This window comes from Nerophis lumbriciformis, linkage group LG24 (genome assembly GCF_033978685.3).
Source record: "Nerophis lumbriciformis linkage group LG24, RoL_Nlum_v2.1, whole genome shotgun sequence".
Lineage (NCBI taxonomy): Eukaryota > Metazoa > Chordata > Actinopteri > Syngnathiformes > Syngnathidae > Nerophis > Nerophis lumbriciformis.
The window spans coordinates 37,182,501-37,201,533 of record NC_084571.2 but is presented as its reverse complement, the minus strand read 5'-3'; positions in this window follow the sequence as shown (position 1 = coordinate 37,201,533).

Sequence of the window (19,033 nt, the reverse complement as noted above, 5' to 3'; positions counted from 1 at the left end):
ATACCTACCTGGACGGTGTTCCTGATCTGTTTTCAGACCCTTGTGATTTTATATATATATAGAAAAAATATAAAAATATGATGATGTTGAACTCTGAGTGTAAACATAACTTGGCCCTAAAGAAATTAACTATTAACTGAAAATCGCAAGAAGAAGTTATTGGGGATAAGAAGATTCTGGGGAAGTTATGTGATAAACAGGAGGGAAATGTTGGAATAATTATGTATATATTATCATCATAACTTTATGCTTAAGGGCCATACTATAAAGTATTGTCAATTTGTGCAGAGCTAGCAATCCGAAAGATTGCCAGCCTCTTTATCAGTGTTGTGTCCAGACTCGGCCTGCTGGCAGCCAAGGCCGAATATTTAGTTCCAAGACCAGACAAAGCAGAGACTGGGCGAAATCACCAAGTGTCAACACATTTGCATTTTTGTATAACCATATATTGTGTCTTACTGGAGTTGTAATAGGACCATTTCCTATTAAACGGAGGAGGCGCACGGGCTTTTCTTTAGAACGTAGTTTTGGATCTGTAACTAGAGTACAGCCCAAAACACGTGTCTCCTCATGAGCTAAATTGAACTCTGTCTCTGATTGATTCCTTGCTTCTTGTCTGATTAATAGATGTCAACAGTGTTTTGCACCTGATATCTCCTAGTGTGGAGGCAACACTTATTAAACGCAGATATATTTATTTGTTATGTTTAGGCATGGCGAGGTTTGAGTGTGTCGTTATCTTGCATGTTATCTAGCTCGCTTTTAAAAAAAATTGTTTTGATAACATTGAAAAAAAAAAAAAAGAAAAAAAAAAAGAAAGTCCATTTCTCATTTTGTTTATTTTTGGGGTTTTTTTTTTTTGCATATTTGAAATAAAAATATATGAAATCCAATGCCGTGAGACACATGGACACATAATCGGGCCTGATCACGTATTCCAATCACATTTTGGATGAGTGTTTTTCAAGTGGAACCCTTCTGCAGGACACCGGCAGGATGTAAAAAAAAAAAGAAAAACCCCACATCTGTCTTTTAAAGGTGCTCCTCCTCACCTGGCCATGAATTAAACATCCCCCGCCACCCTGGCCCCCGGCGACAACACGGACGACATCTCGGCTTCTTGTTCCCCATCCTGGCGTCTTTAGAACATTTCGATTACGCCGCACGGGCGAGAGCTGCATGACAACAACGTGTCTCCATGGCAACAACACAACAGCCGGCGGGGCGAGCGTGTTTGGACATGCGGCTGTCCTCTCTCTAAAAGGGATGACTCTGTAATATGGACGACATCATCGCCGGGTGAAGCATTTCCGCCTGCATGAAGACGCTTCAATGGAAATGAAACACTGTAGCTTTAATGCCAATGAGACCTGATGTATCTAAAAAAGCACACTATTGTTCACTTTCTACTAGGGTTGTACGGTGTACTGACAAAACAAAACAACAACAAGCGGCCCTGCAGGCACGCACACACACTGTCACTAGCCGTGTGGTGCACCTCACCTCACATAAATCTAAAAAAATGCTTTTTTTTTTAAAAAAAAAGAAGGGTTTTTAAGCCTTTTTACAGTCTGTGGTGCCCTCAGGTGGTCAGGGAGAGCAAGGTGTTTTCTTAGGTGGTACTAGCTTCAAAGTAAGCTAGCTTAGCAATTAGCTTAGTTTTTTGTGAACCAGATAGTCGGGGAATTATAATAATAATAATAATAATAATAATAATAATAGATTTTATTTGTAAAAAGCACTTTATATTGAGCAAACAACCTCAAAATGCTACAGTGTATTAAAAAAAAAAAGATAATAAAATAAAACAATAAAAATAAAAAATAAAACAGCCTAATAGCCAGAACTAGCACGCAAAAATCTAAAAAAATGCTTTTTTTTAAAAAAAAGAAGGGTTTTTAAGCCTTTTTACAGTCTGTGGTGCCCTCAGGTGGTCAGGGAGAGCAAGGTGTTTTCTTAGGCGGTACTAGCTTCAGAGTAAGCTAACTTAGCAATTCGCTTAGTTTTTTGTGAACCAGGTAGTCGGGGAATTATAACAATAATAATTATAATAGATTTTATTTGTAAAAAGCACTTTATATTGAGCAAACAACCTCAAAATGCTACAGTGTATTGAAAAAAAAAAAGATAATAAAAGAAACCAATACAAATAAAAACTAGAACAGCTTAATAGCCAGAACTAGCACGCATAAATCTAAAAAATGTTTAGTTTTTTTAAAAAAAAGAAGGGTTTTTAAGCCTTTTTACAGTCTGTGGTGCTCTCAGGTAGTCAGGGAGAGCAAGGTGTTTTCTTAGGCGGTACTAGCTTCAGAGTAAGCTAGCTTAGCAATTAGCTTAGTTTTTTGTGAACCAGATAGTCGGGGAATTATAATAACAATAATAATAATAGATTCTATTTGTAAAAAGCACTTTATATTGAGCAAACAACCTCAAAGTGCTACAGTGGGTTAAAAAAAAAAAAAGATAATAAAATAAAAAATAAAATAAAAACTAGAACAGCCTAATAGCCAGAACTAGCACGCATAAATCTAAAAAAAAAAGATTAAAAAAAAAAAAAAAAAGAAGGGTTTTTAAGCCTTTTTACAGTCTGTGGTGCCCTCAGGTGGTCAGGGAGAGCAAGGTGTTTTCTTAGGCGGTACTAGCTTCAGAGTAATCTAGCTTAGCAATTAACTTAGTTTTTTGTGAACCAGTTAGTCGGGGAATTATAATAATAATAATAATAATAATAATAGATTTTATTGGTAAAAAGCACTTTATATTGAGCAAACAACCTCAAAATGCTACAGAGTATTAAAAAAAAAAAAGATAATAAAATAAAAAAATAAAAATAAAAACTAGAACGGCCTAATAGCCAGAACTAGCATGCATAAATCTAAAAAAATGCTTTTTAAAAAAAAAGAAAAAAAAGAAGGGTTTTTAAGCCTTTTTACAGTCTGTGGTGCCCTCAGGTGGTCAGGGAGAGCAAGGTGTTTTCTTAGGTGGTACTAGCTTCAGAGTAAGCTAGCTTAGCAATTAGCTTAGTTTTTTGTGAACCAGATAGTCGGGGAATTGTAATAACAATAATAATAATAATAGATTTTATTTGTAAAAAGCACTTTATATTGAGCAAACAACCTCAAAATGCTACAGTGTATTAAAAAAAAAAAAAAGATAATAAAATGAAACAATAAAAATAAAAACTAGAACAGCCTAATAGCCAGAACTAGCACGTATAAATCTAAAAAAATGCTTTTTTTAAAAAAAAAAAGAAGGGTTTTTAAGCCTTTTTACAGTCTGTGGTGCCCTCAGGTGGTCAGGGAGAGCAAGGTGTTTTCTTAGGCGGTACTAGCTTCAGAGTAAGCTGGCTTAGCAATTAGCTTAGTTTTTTGTGAACCAGATAGTCGGGGAATTATAATAATAATAATAATAGATTTTATTTGTAAAAAGCACTTTATATTGAGCAAACAACCTCAAAATGCTACAGTGTATTAAAAAAAAAAAAAAAAGATAATAGAATAAAACAATAAAAATAAAAACTAGAACAGCCTAATAGCCAGAACTAGCACGCATAAATCTAAAAAAATGTTTAAAAAAAAAAAAAAAGAAGGGTTTTTAAGCCTTTTTACAGTCTGTGGTGCCCTCAGGTGGTCAGGGAGAGCAAGGTGTTTTCTTAGGCGGTACTAGCTTCAGAGTAAGCTAGCTTAGCAATTCGCTTAGTTTTTTGTGAACCAGGTAGTCGGGGAATTATAACAATAATAATTATAATAGATTTTATTTGTAAAAAGCATTTTATATTGAGCAAACAACCTCAAAATGCTACAGTGTATTAAAAAAAAAAAGATAATAAAAGAAACCAATACAAATAAAAACTAGAACAGCTTAATAGCCAGCACTAGCACGCATAAATCTAAATTTTTTTTTGTTTTTTTAAAAAAAAGAAGGGTTTTTAAGCCTTTTTACAGTCTGTGGTGCCCTCAGGTGGTCAGGGAGAGCAAGGTGTTTTCTTAGGCGGGACTAGCTTCAGAGTAAGCTGGCTTAGCAATTAGCTTAGTTTTTTGTGAACCAGATAGTCGGGGAATTATAATAATAATAATAATAATAATAGATTTTATTTGTAAAAAGCACTTTATATTGAGCAAACAACCTCAAAGTGCTACAGTGGGTTAAAAAAAAAAAAAAGATAATAAAATAAAACAATAAAAATAAAAACTAGAACAGCCTAATAGCCAGAACTAGCACGCATAAATCTAAAAAAATTTTTTTTGTTTTTTTTTTTTAAAAGAAGGGTTTTTAAGCCTTTTTACAGTCTGTGGTGCCCTCAGGTGGTCAGGGAGAGCAAGGTGTTTTCTTAGGCGGTACTAGCTTCAGAGTAAGCTAGCTTAGCAATTAGCTTAGTTTTTTGTGAACCAGGTAGTCGGGGAATTATAATAATAATAATAATAATAGATTCTATTTGTAAAAAGCACTTTATATTGAGCAAACAACCTCAAAATGCTACAATGTATTTAAAAAAAAAAAAGATAATAAAATAAAACAATAAAAATAAAAGCTAGAACAGTCTAATAGCCAGAACTAGCACGCATAAATCTAAATTTTTTTTTTTTTTTTTTTTTTTTTTAAAGAAGGGTTTTTAAGCCTTTTTACAGTCTGTGGTGCCCTCAGGTGGTCAGGGAGAGCAAGGTGTTTTCTTAGGCGGTACTAGTTTCAGAGTAAGCTAGCTTAGCAATTAGCTTAGTTTTTTGTGAACCAGGTAGTCGGGGAATTATAATAACAATAATAATAATAGATTATATTTGTAAAAAGCACTTTATATTGAGCAAACAACCTCAAAGTGCTACAGTGGGTTAAAAAAAAAAAAAGATAATAAAATAAAACAATAAAAATAAAAACTAGAACAGCCTAATAGCCAGAACTGGCACCCATAAATCTAAAAAAATTTTGTTTAAAAAAAAAAAAAAAAAAAGGGGGTTTAAGACTTTTTACAGTCTGTGGTGCCCTCAGGTGGTCAGGGAGAGCAAGGTGTTTTCTTAGGCGGTACTAGCTTCAGAGTAAGCTGGCTTAGCAATTAGCTTAGTTTTTTGTGAACCAGATAGTCGGGGAATTATAATAATAATAGATTTTATTTGTAAAAAGCACTTTTTATTGAGCAAACAACCTCAAAGTGCTACAGTGTATTAAACAAACAAAAAAAAGATAATAAAATAAAACAATACAAATAAAAACTAGAACAACCTAATAGCCAGAACTAGCACGCATAAATCTAAAAAAATGTTGTTGTTTTTAAAAAAAAAGAAGGGTTTTTAAGCCTTTTTACAGTCTGTGGTGCCCTCAGGTGGTCAGGGAGAGCAAGGTGTTTTCTTAGGCGGGACTAGCTTCAGAGTAAGCTGGCTTAGCAATTAGCTTAGTTTTTTGTGAACCAGATAGTCGGGGAATTATAATAATAATAATAATAATAATAGATTTTATTTGTAAAAAGCACTTTATATTGAGCAAACAACCTCAAAGTGCTACAGTGGGTTAAAAAAAAAAAAAAGATAATAAAATAAAACAATAAAAATAAAAACTAGAACAGCCTAATAGCCAGAACTAGCACGCATAAATCTAAAAAATTTTTTTTAGTTTTTTTTTTTTAAAAGAAGGGTTTTTAAGCCTTTTTACAGTCTGTGGTGCCCTCAGGTGGTCAGGGAGAGCAAGGTGTTTTCTTAGGCGGTACTAGCTTCAGAGTAAGCTAGCTTAGCAATTAGCTTAGTTTTTTGTGAACCAGGTAGTCGGGGAATTATAATAATAATAATAATAATAGATTCTATTTGTAAAAAGCACTTTATATTGAGCAAACAACCTCAAAATGCTACAATGTATTTAAAAAAAAAAAAAGATAATAAAATAAAACAATAAAAATAAAAGCTAGAACAGTCTAATAGCCAGAACTAGCACGCATAAATCTAAATTTTTTTTTTTTTTTTTTTTTTTTTAAAAGAAGGGTTTTTAAGCCTTTTTACAGTCTGTGGTGCCCTCAGGTGGTCAGGGAGAGCAAGGTGTTTTCTTAGGCGGTACTAGTTTCAGAGTAAGCTAGCTTAGCAATTAGCTTAGTTTTTTGTGAACCAGATAGTCGGGGAATTATAATAACAATAATAATAATAGATTTTATTTGTAAAAAGCACTTTATATTGAGCAAACAACCTCAAAGTGCTACAGTGGGTTAAAAAAAAAAAAAGATAATACAATAAAACAATACAAATAAAAACTAGAACAGCCTAATAGCCAGAACTAGCACGCATAAATCTAAAAAAATGTTGTTGTTTTTTTTAAAAAGAAGGGTTTTTAAGCCTTTTTACAGTCTGTGGTGCCCTCAGGTGGTCAGGGAGAGCAAGGTGTTTTCTTAGGCGGTACTAGCTTCAGAGTAAGCTAGCTTAGCAATTAGCTTAGTTTTTTGTGAACCAGGTAGTCGGGGAATTATAATAATAGATTTTATTTGTAAAAAGCACTTTATATTGAGCAAACAACCTCAAAGTGCTACAGTGTGTTAAAAAAAAAGATAATAAAATAAAACAATAAAAATAAAAACTACAACAGCCTAATAGCCAGAACCAGCACGCATACACCTAAAAAAATGCTTTTTATTTAAAAAAAAAAAAGAAGGGTTTTTAAGCCTTTTTACAGTCTGTGGTGCCCTCAGGTGGTCAGGGAGAGCAAGGTGTTTTCTTAGGCGGTACTAGCTTCAGAGTAAGCTAGCTTAGCAATTAGCTTAGTTTTTTGTGAACCAGATAGTCGGGAAATTATTATAATAATAATAATAATAATAATAGATTTTATTTGCAAAAAGCACTTTATATTGAGCAAACAACCTCAAAGTGCTACAGTGGGTTAAAAAAAAAAAAAGACAATACAATAAAACAATACAAATAAAAACTAGAACAGCCTAATAGCCAGAACTAGCACGCATAAATCTAAAAAAATGTTGTTGTTTTTTAAAAAAAGAAGGGTTTTTAAGCCTTTTTACAGTCTGTGGTGCCCTCAGGTGGTCAGAGAGAGCAAGGTGTTTTCTTGGGCGGTACTAGCTTCAGGGTAAGCTAGCTTAGCAATTAGCTTAGTTTTTTTGAACCATGTAGTCGGGGAATTATAATAACAATAATAATAATAGATTTTATTTGTAAAAAGCGCTTTATATTGAGCAAACAACCTCAAAATGCTACAGTGTATTAAAAAAAAAAAAAAAGATAATAAAATGAAACAATAAAAATAAAAACTAGAACAGCCTAATAGCCAGAACTAGCACGTATAAATCTAAAAAAATGCTTTTTTTTAAAAAAAAAAGAAGGGTTTTTAAGCCTTTTTACAGTCTGTGGTGCCCTCAGGTGGTCAGGGAGAGCAAGGTGTTTTCTTAGGCGGTACTAGCTTCAGAGTAAGCTAGCTTAGCAAATAGCTTAGTTTTTTGTGAACCAGGTAGTTGGGGAATTATAATAACAATAATAATAATAGATTCTATTTGTAAAAAGCACTTTATATTGAGCAAACAACCTCAAAGTGCTACAGTGGGTTAAAAAAAAAAAGATAATAAAATAAAACGATAAAAATAAAAACTAGAACAGCCTAATAGCCAGAACTACCACGCATAAATCTAAAAAAAATGTTTTTTTAAAAAAAAAAGAAGGGTTTTTAAGCCTTTTTACAGTCTGTGGTGCCCTCAGGTGGTCAGGGAGAGCAAGGTGTTTTCTTAGGCGGTACTAGCTTCAGAGTAAGCTAGCTTAGCAATTAGCTTAGTTTTTTGTGAACCAGATAGTCGGGGAATTATAATAATAATATATTTTATTTGTAAAAAGCACTTTATATTGAGCAAACAACCTCAAAGTGCTACAGTGGGTTAAAAAAAAAAAAGATAATAAAATAAAACAATAAAAATAAAAACTAGAACAGCCTAATAGCCAGAACTAGCACGCATAAATCTAAAAAAAAAAGCTTTAAAAAAAAAGAAAAAAAAGAAGGGTTTTTAAGCCTTTTTACAGTCTGTGGTGCCCCCAGGTGGTCAGGGAGAGCAAGGTGTTTTCTTAGGCGGTACTAGCTTCAGAGTAAGCTAGCTTAGCAATTAGCTTAGTTTTTTGTGAACCAGGTAGTCGGGGAATTATAATAATAATAGATTTTATTTGTAAAAAGCACTTTATATTGAGCAAACAACCTCAAAGTGCTACAGTGTATTAAAAAAAAAAAAAGATAATAAAATAAAACAATACAAATAAAAACTAGAACAGCCTAATAGCCAGAACTAGCACGCATAAATCTAAAAAAAAATGCTTTAAAAAAAAAAGAAAAAAAAAAAGGTTTTTAAGCCTTTTTACAGTCTGTGGTGCCCTCAGGTGGTCAGGGAGAGCAAGGTGTTTTCTTAGGCGGTACTAGCTTCAGAGTAAGCTGGCTTAGCAATTAGCTTAGATTTTTGTGAACCAGATAGTCGGGGAATTATAATAATAATAATAATAATAGATTTTATTCGTAAAAAGCACTTTATATTGAGCAAACAACCTCAAAATGCTACAGTGTATTAAAAAAAAAAAAAGATAATAAAATGAAACAATAAAAATAAAAACTAGAACAGCCTAATAGCCAGAACTAGCACGCATAAATCTAAAAAAAATGCTTTTTAAAAAAAGAAAAAAAAAAGAAGGGTTTTTAAGCCTTTTTACAGTCTGTGGTGCCTTCAGGTGGTCAGGGAGAGCAAGGTGTTTTCTTAGGCGGTACGAGCTTCAGAGTAAGCTAGCTTAGCAATTAGCTTAGTTTTTTGTGAACCACATAGTCGGGGAATTATAATAATAATAATAATAATAGATTTTATTTGTAAAAAGCACTTTTTATTGAGCAAACAACCTCAAAATGCTACAGTGTATTAAAAAAAAAAAAAAGATAATAGAATAAAACAATAAAAATAAAAACTAGAACAGCCTAATAGCCATAACTAGCACGCATAAATCTAAAAAAATGTTTAAAAAAAAAAAAAAAGAAGGGTTTTTAAGCCTTTTTACAGTCTGTGGTGCCCTCAGGTGGTCAGGGAGAGCAAGGTGTTTTCTTAGGCGGTACTAGCTTCAGAGTAAGCTAGCTTAGCAATTAGCTTAGTTTTTTGTGAACCAGATAGTCGGGGAATTATAATAATAATAATAGATTTTATTTGTAAAAAGCACTTTATATTGAGCAAACAACCTCAAAATGCTACAGTGTATTAAAAAAAAAAAAGATAATAAAATAAAACAATAAAAATAAAAACTAGAACAGCCTAATAGCCAGAACTAGCACGCATAAATCTAAAAAAATGCTTTTTTCTTAAAAAAAAATAAGGTTTTTTAAGCCTTTTTACAGTCTGTGGTGCCCTCAGGTGGTCAGGGAGAGCAAGGTGTTTTCTTAGGCGGTACTAGCTTCAGAGTGAGCTAGCTTAGTAATTAGCTTAGTTTTTTGTGAACCCGGTAGTCGGGGAATTATAATAACAATAATAATAATAGATTCTATTTGTAAAAAGCACTGTATATTGAGCAAACAACCTCAAAGTGCTACAGTGTATTGAAAAAAAAAAAAGATAATAAAATAAAACAATACAAATAAAAACTAGAACAGCCTAATAGCCAGAACTAGCACGCATACATCTAAAAAAATGTTGTTGTTTTTTTTTAAAGAAGGGTTTTTAAGCCTTTTTACAGTCTGTGGTGCCCTCAGGTGGTCAGGGAGAGCAAGGTGTTTTCTTAGGCGGTACTAGCTTCAGAGTAAGCTAGCTTAGCAATTAGCTTAGTTTTTTGTGAACCAGGTAGTCGGGGAATTATAATAACAATAATAATAATAGATTATATTTGTAAAAAGCACTTTATATTGAGCAAACAACCTCAAAGTGCTACAGTGGGTTAAAAAAAAAAGATAATAAAATAAAACAATAAAAATAAAAACTAGAACAGCCTAATAGCCAGAACAAGCACGCATAAATCTAATTTTTTTTATTTTATTTTTTTTTTAAAGAAGGGTTTTTAAGCCTTTTTACAGTCTGTGGTGCCCTCAGGTGGTCAGGGAGAGCGTTCCACAGACTGGGATGCCATTGTTCATAGCATTAAGTTGCCGGCACTAAAAAAAAAAAAAATGTTTTAAACTTGTAGCTTTCTTTTGGTGGCCCGATGCCCTTAATGACAGTTATAGTCAAACTAACAACTCCCATGTATGGAGATGACTGACACTTAGGAGAACTTTGTTTTACGATGTGTAGCGAAGCCTGCTTTTTTTTTTTTTTTCTCACACTGAGGGAGATGGTAGATTTCTCTCACATTCGGTGCTCTTGAAGAAGATTGCTCGGTTGGTAGAGTGGCCATGCCAGCAACTTGAGGGTTCCGGGTTCGATCCCCGCTTCCGCCATCCCTACTCACTGCCGTTGTGTCCTTGGGCAAGACGGTTTTAAAATGTTTCGAATGTTTAAAAATGTAACTTAGATATTGGGTTTCACAATGTAAAGCACTGTGAGTCACTTGAGAAAAGCGCTATATAAATATAATTCACTCCAATAATGGACCCCGACTTGACAAACTTATTGGGATGTTACCATTTAGTGGTCAATTGCACGGAATATGTACTGTACTGTGCAATCTACTAATACAATAATCAATCAATCAACTAATCAATCAATCAATCAATCAATCCACTTCACTTTTACAGTAAAGAAAACTGGTAACTCAGTCGCCAACATTTTTACTGTAAAATAAAAACAAAACTGTGGTATCGTTTTTACATTTACAGTAATACACTGTAAAAACAAGTATAGATTTTACAGTAAAAACAGTGGTAGGGTTTTTCCATTTTGACACACACACAAAGAGACACACACACTAACACACACTAACAAACACACACACTAACACATGTACACACACTAACACGCACACACACAAACACACAGACAGACACACACACTAACACACAAACACACTAACGCACACTAACACACACACACACACACTAACGCACACACACTAACACACACACGCTAACGCATGCACACACACTAACACACACACACAGAGACACACACTAACACACACACACTAACACACACACACACACACACTAACACACACACACACACTAACGCACACATACACACACACACTAACATGCACACACTAACACACACACACACTAACACACACACACTAACACACACACTCACAAACACACACATACACACACACTAACACACACACACACACACACACTAACACACTAACACACACACACACACACACTAACACACTCACACTAACCACGCACACACACTAACACACACTAAGACACATACTAACACACACACACACTAATGCACACAATAACACACACTAACACACGTACACACACTAACACACACAGAGACACACACACACAAACACACACACTAATGCACGCACACACTAACACACAAACTAACACACACATACACTAACGGACACACACTAACACACACACACACTAACACACACTAAGACACATACTAACACACACACACACTAATGCACACAATAACACACACTAACACACGTACACACACTAACACACACAGAGACACACACACACAAACACACACACTAATGCACGCACACACTAACACACAAACTAACACACACATACACTAACGGACACACACTAACACACACACACACACACACACACACACACACACACTAACGCACGCAGACACACACACTAACACACACACTAACGCACGTACACACACTAACACACACACACTAACACACACCCTAACACACACATACACACACACACTAACACACTCACGAACACACACACACTAACACACACACACACTAACACACACACTCACAAACACTAACACACTCACACTAACGCAAGCACACACACTAAGACACATACTAACACACACACACACTAATGCACACAATAACACACACTAACACATGTACACACACTAACACACACAGAGACACACACACACGAACACACACACTAATGCACGCACACACTAACACACAAACTAACACACACATACACTAACGGACACACACTAACACACACACACACTAACACACACACACACTAACGCACGCAGACACACACACTAACACACACACACACTAACGCACGCAGACACACACACTAACACACACACTAACGCACGTACACACACTAACACACACACACTAACACACACCTTAACACACACATACACACACACACTAACACACTCACGAACACACACACACTAACACACACACACACTAACACACACACTCACAAACACACACATACACACACACACACGAACACACACTAACACACACACACACACTAACACACTCACACTAACGCACGCACACACACAAACACACTCTAACACACACACTAACACACAAACACACACACTAATGCACGCACACACTAACACACAAACTAACACACACATACACTAACGGACACACACTAACACACACACACACTAACACACACTAAGACACATACTAACACACACACACACTAATGCACACAATAACACACACTAACACACGTACACACACTAACACACACAGAGACACACACACACAAACACACACACTAATGCACGCACACACTAACACACAAACTAACACACACATACACTAACGGACACACACTAACACACACACACACACACACACACACACACACACACTAACGCACGCAGACACACACACTAACACACACACTAACGCACGTACACACACTAACACACACACACTAACACACACCCTAACACACACATACACACACACACTAACACACTCACGAACACACACACACTAACACACACACACACTAACACACACACTCACAAACACTAACACACTCACACTAACGCAAGCACACACACTAAGACACATACTAACACACACACACACTAATGCACACAATAACACACACTAACACATGTACACACACTAACACACACAGAGACACACACACACGAACACACACACTAATGCACGCACACACTAACACACAAACTAACACACACATACACTAACGGACACACACTAACACACACACACACTAACACACACACACACTAACGCACGCAGACACACACACTAACACACACACACACTAACGCACGCAGACACACACACTAACACACACACTAACGCACGTACACACACTAACACACACACACTAACACACACCTTAACACACACATACACACACACACTAACACACTCACGAACACACACACACTAACACACACACACACTAACACACACACTCACAAACACACACATACACACACACACACGAACACACACTAACACACACACACACACTAACACACTCACACTAACGCACGCACACACACAAACACACTCTAACACACACACTAACACACACACACACACACTAATGCACACAATAACACACACTAACACACGTACACACACTAACACGCACACACACTAACACACACACACAAACACACACACTATGGGTTGTACTTGTATAGCGCTTTTCTACCTTCAAGGTACTCAAAGCGCTTTGACACTACTTCCACATTTACCCATTCACACACACATTCACACACTGATGGAGGGAGCTGCCATGCAAGGCGATAACCAGCACCCATCAGGAGCAAGGGTGAAGTGTCTTGCTCAGGACACAACGGACATGACGAGGTTGGTACTACACACACACACACACACACACACAGAGACGCTGTGTAAAAAGTCCCCCCTCCACCACACACACACACAATATGTTGCAAGTGTAGATGAGACAGTTAAAAACAGTGATATGGTTTTTCCATTTTGATTTATATGTCGTAAAAAACATTTTTCTTTGAGATTGTACGTAAAACAAATGTATGCAATTGATCATTTTTACAAGCGGCCCTTTATGACACTTACAGACAGTTAGGAGAACTTTGTTTTACGACGTGTAGTGAAGCCTGTTTTTTTTTTTTTTTTTTTCTCACACCAGGGGAGATGATAGATTTCTCTCACATTCGGGGCTCATGAAGAAGGTTCCAGGACCCGTGACACTTTTAGAACGTTATGCAAATGTCCATTTTGTGTAAGAGGGGAAGGTCAGGGAGGTTAAACGGCACATTAGGTCTTTGTCGCCGCCGGTTAAACGAGACGTCTCCTTCAGCAACGTCACCGCAGGAAGTGATCCAAAGCCGCCGGGTCGTCCATCCTTCTGTCGGGGGAGGAATGGAGAACAAATGATGGGAAGAGAAGGCGTTTGTTGATGAAGTGTGAGAGGAGTGTGATTGTTGTTGATTGTTGATGAAGTGTGAGAGGAGTATGATTGTTGTTGATTGTTGATGAAGTGTGAGAGGAGTGTGATTGTTGTTGATTGTTGATGAAGTGTGAGAGGAGTATGATTGTTGTTGATTGTTGATGAAGTGTGAGAGGAGTGTGATTGTTCAGTGACGTTCTGACTTTTTGACTGCAGCTGTGAGTCTCAACTGCATCAATGTCTGCTCTGCTGCTCTGATTCATGGCCAGGAATCTTCTTTATTCAGGGATTGGCTCACGCTCATATCACACACACACACACACACACACACACACAATCACACACACACACACACACACACACACACACACACGTCTTGCCTACTTTGTGTGGACCCATGTTTGGTCAGTAGGTTGTGAGGACCCCCCTTTCCACTATAGCAATAAGGATGGAAAAAAAAAATATCTACCACTAGATGGGAGTAGAGAGTTGCAACCTCACTTCAGAATGCAAAACACACAAAGTAAAAAAAAAAAAAATTTACTTCTGTAATTGTGAGGACCGACCGCTGTTGCTAGGTAGATTTGACCGTACACACACATCGTAATAAGTTCTGTGAGTTGGACATTTTTAAGGACAGCAAAGTACTCAATGACACACACGCACACACACACATGCACATAATGTATATATTTGTATGCATATATATGTTTGTATGTATATTTACTGTATATGTATGTATGCATAAGTATGTATGTATGTATGTATGTATGTATGTATGTATATACATACATATATATATATACACAACACATGTGTATAAAGGTATATGTATATATATATATGTATATATATATATATGAATCGATGTATATATTTCTATGCATATATATGTATGTATGTATATGTATAAGTATGTATGTATGTATATACATACATATATATTAGGGCTGAAACAACTAATTGATTAAATCGATTAAAATCGATTATAAAAATCGATTATAAAAATTGATTATAAAAATTGATTATACAAATATTTGGCGATTAATTTAGTCATCGATTCGTTGGATCTATGCTATGCGCATGCGCAGAGGCTACTTTTTTTTATTTATTTAAAAAAAAAAAGAAATATTTTATACCTTTATTTATAAACTGCAACATGTACAAACAGCTGAGAAACAATAATCAAAATAAGTATGTGCCAGTTTTTTTTTTTAAATAAAATATTGGAAAGGATAGAAATGTAGTTTGTCTCTTTTATCCGATTATTAATCAATTAATCGAAGTAATAATCGACAGATTAATCGATTATCAAATGAATCGTTAGTTGCAGCCCTAATATATATACACAATGCATGTGTATACATGTATATATGTATATATATGAATCGATGTATATATTTGTATGCATGTATATGTATGTATGTATATGTATATGTATGTATGTATATATATATGTATGTATATATATATGTATGTATGTATATACATGCATACATATACACAATGCATGTGTATAAATATATGTATATATATATATATATATATGAATCGATGTATATATTTGTATGCATATATATATTTATGTATGTATGTATGTATATTTATATGTATGTATGTGTGTATATATATATATATATATATATATTATATATATGTATATATCTGAATCGATGTATACATTTGTATGCATGTATATGTATGTTTGTATATATGTATGTATATATAAGTATGTATGTATGTATATACATATATCTGCATGTATATATGTATGCACAGTATAAAAAATAAATATATATATATATACATGCACACACACACACATATATATATATATATATATATATATATGTGTGTGTGTGTGTGTGTGTGTGTGTATATATGTATATATATATATATATATATATATATATATATATATATATATATATATATATATATATTGTTGCGTTTGTACCAGTTGTTCCTCACAGGGAATTCAAGTCACAAGTCGCTCCCAAGCTCTTTACGACACTTAAAGCTGAGTAGAAGAACCACCAGAGACAGAATAGGTATTTTGTAATATATTTGCAAAGCTTTGTAAATATAAGGAGACCAGTCCAGCATAGAACATTCAATCGCGCAGCTAAAATGGTCTAATCTGAAAAAATGGAAACCTTCTCTTCTATAAAGTCTCTCTCCCTCCCACCCTCGTTGTCTTGTCTTTCCAGCCTAAACACATGCCCATTGTCCTCCGCATCTGGACAGAAGACTAGATAAGAAGACGGAGTATCTCTCTTTCTTACATTCCAAATTCAAGGTTAGCACACAGTATTGTCACTTACAGAGAATCTTTGAGTATGCAAGTTTGCAGTCGGTCTTTAAAAAAAACAAAAGAGAGTCCATTGTCACTTATAGGATCTTTGAGTAAGCAAGTTTGCAGTTCTGTGGCCCCTGCAACAATTTAGTCGCTGCCTTCGATGCTCACTGAGCTGAAGTCTCAGGAGATGTGTCACGTGACGCGACAGCAGATTTTCCCGGGAATATTCCTTAACTCGCTTTTGGTGTTTAAAAGTTGAAAAAGGAGCAGACGGGAGCGCAGGATAACACGCTCATCTTTCTTCTGGTTGCCAAAGGGGAGCAGTGTCTTCTTTATTCATTATTGACTTTTTACACAGCATGTGTGTGTGTGTGTGTGTGTGTGTGTGCAGATAAGGATGAGGGGAAGAGCGTGTGTGCACTAGATAAATAGATGGATGAGCTTCAAAGGGGTGAAAAAGGTGATTAAAATGTGCTATTTAGCGATTAAAATGTTGCCAAAATTGACCCAAACATGCTTGGAGCGGGAATCATTTCCGACCTTCCTTCTCATCTCCTGAAAGTCTCCAGCCGCCTATTAGAAGGAAATAAACGGCAGGAAAGGACGTCATTCCTCACGGACTGAAAGGTCAACTCATCATTCCACCTCGTGCTTGGCAAACACATTTATTTACCATTCATGCTGCACACGTCATACAGGAATAACTGGACACAAATCATAAACACGTGAGGCTGGGCAGGCGGTGGTGTGTGTGTGTGTGTGTGTGTGGGGGGGGGGGGGGTCCTCTATATTGGCAAACAGATCAAAACTCAGGTGACTTCTCCATGAATTGAAATGGAGGGCGCAAACAGGAAGTAGAATCGCGATTTGATAGGCGAAGAGCAGATCAGAAAGTGTTTTATTTGCTATTAAATACAAGTGACACGGCAGGTGACACGGATGAATCCTCCTGATTGGCAATCAAGGACAGGTGAGGGGAATAACAGGAAATAGGGGGGGAACAAGTAGAATGAAAAAGTATATGATTCCTGCCTTTTTGAAGGAAATAAACGGCAGGAAAGGACAACTCATCATTCCACCTCGTGCTTGGCAAACACATGTATTTACCATTCATGCTGCACACATCATACAGGAATAACTGGACACAAATTACAAGCACGTGAGGAGGCGGGGCAGGGGTGGGGTGTCCTCGATATTGGCAAACAGATCAAATTTCAGTTGACTTCTCCATGAATTGAAATGGAGGGCACAAACAGGAAGTAGAATCGTGATTGATAGGCGAAGAGCATATCAGAAAGTGTTTTATTTGCTATTAAATACAAGTGACATGGCAGGTGAATCCTTCTGATTGGCAATCAAGGACAGGTGAGGGGAATAGCGCTCGTGAGCAGGGAGAAAGTCCAAACAGGAAGTGGGGGGAAAAGTAAGAGCGCTGTACAGGAAGAAGTCCTAAACACCACCAAAAACTGACAAAATAAATGTAATCAAATTATATTTGGATTACATTTTCCTTCAGTGGACCTTAAAGAATAAAAGCATCTTTGGTAAAACATTGAGTAAAATTTATGGAATTATGAAAAAAAAAATAAAAAAAATCCCTGAATGCTTTACTTTATCTAATTATTCAAAATAAAGGAAATGTGTTTAATTTGAGTGTTTTTAATATTTAATCCATAAACGTTGTTAAATGTGACAAATTGTTACTTACAATGCATTTCTCTAAATTAAAATGAGTTGAATTCCACTTCCTGTAAAATCAATTTCAACTTCCTGTGGGTGACCCGCTCAATTTTAATTTGTCAATTTACTTGGATTGAAATGTCAAATGATGAACAATTCTATTGAAAGAAGTCGGCCATCTAATATTCTTGAGATTGGGACAAAGGACTTCTCCCCAATGTGACTCAGAGCTTGCAAGTCCAATGTCAATTAGCATTAAGCTAGCACATTTTGAAAAGTGAAGCTGTACTTTATTTTCAAGTGCCTTATTCTTGCTTTGTTGCTATGGAAACGTGTAACATTACCTGTCCAACTGTCTCTGAGCTCTTGTCTGCTTGTTTCCTGGCCAAGTGTTTGCAACCGGACATGGCATGACGTGCAACAAAAGGTATCAAAATATGGCACGGTTTAAGTGAATCCATACATATACTTCATATATATATATATATATATGTATGTATATATATATATGTATAAATATATATATATATTTATACGTACGTACATATACAGGTATATGTATGTATGTATGTGTGTATATATGTATGTATATATAGATGTATGTATATACAGTATATATGTATATCTCTATGTATAATATATATGTATATGTATATACACTGTATATATATATATATATATGTATGCATATATATATATATGTATGTGTGTATATATATATATATATATATATATATGTGTGTGTATATATATACACATATGTACATATATATGTGTATATATGTGCATATATATACATGTATATGTATATATATATATATA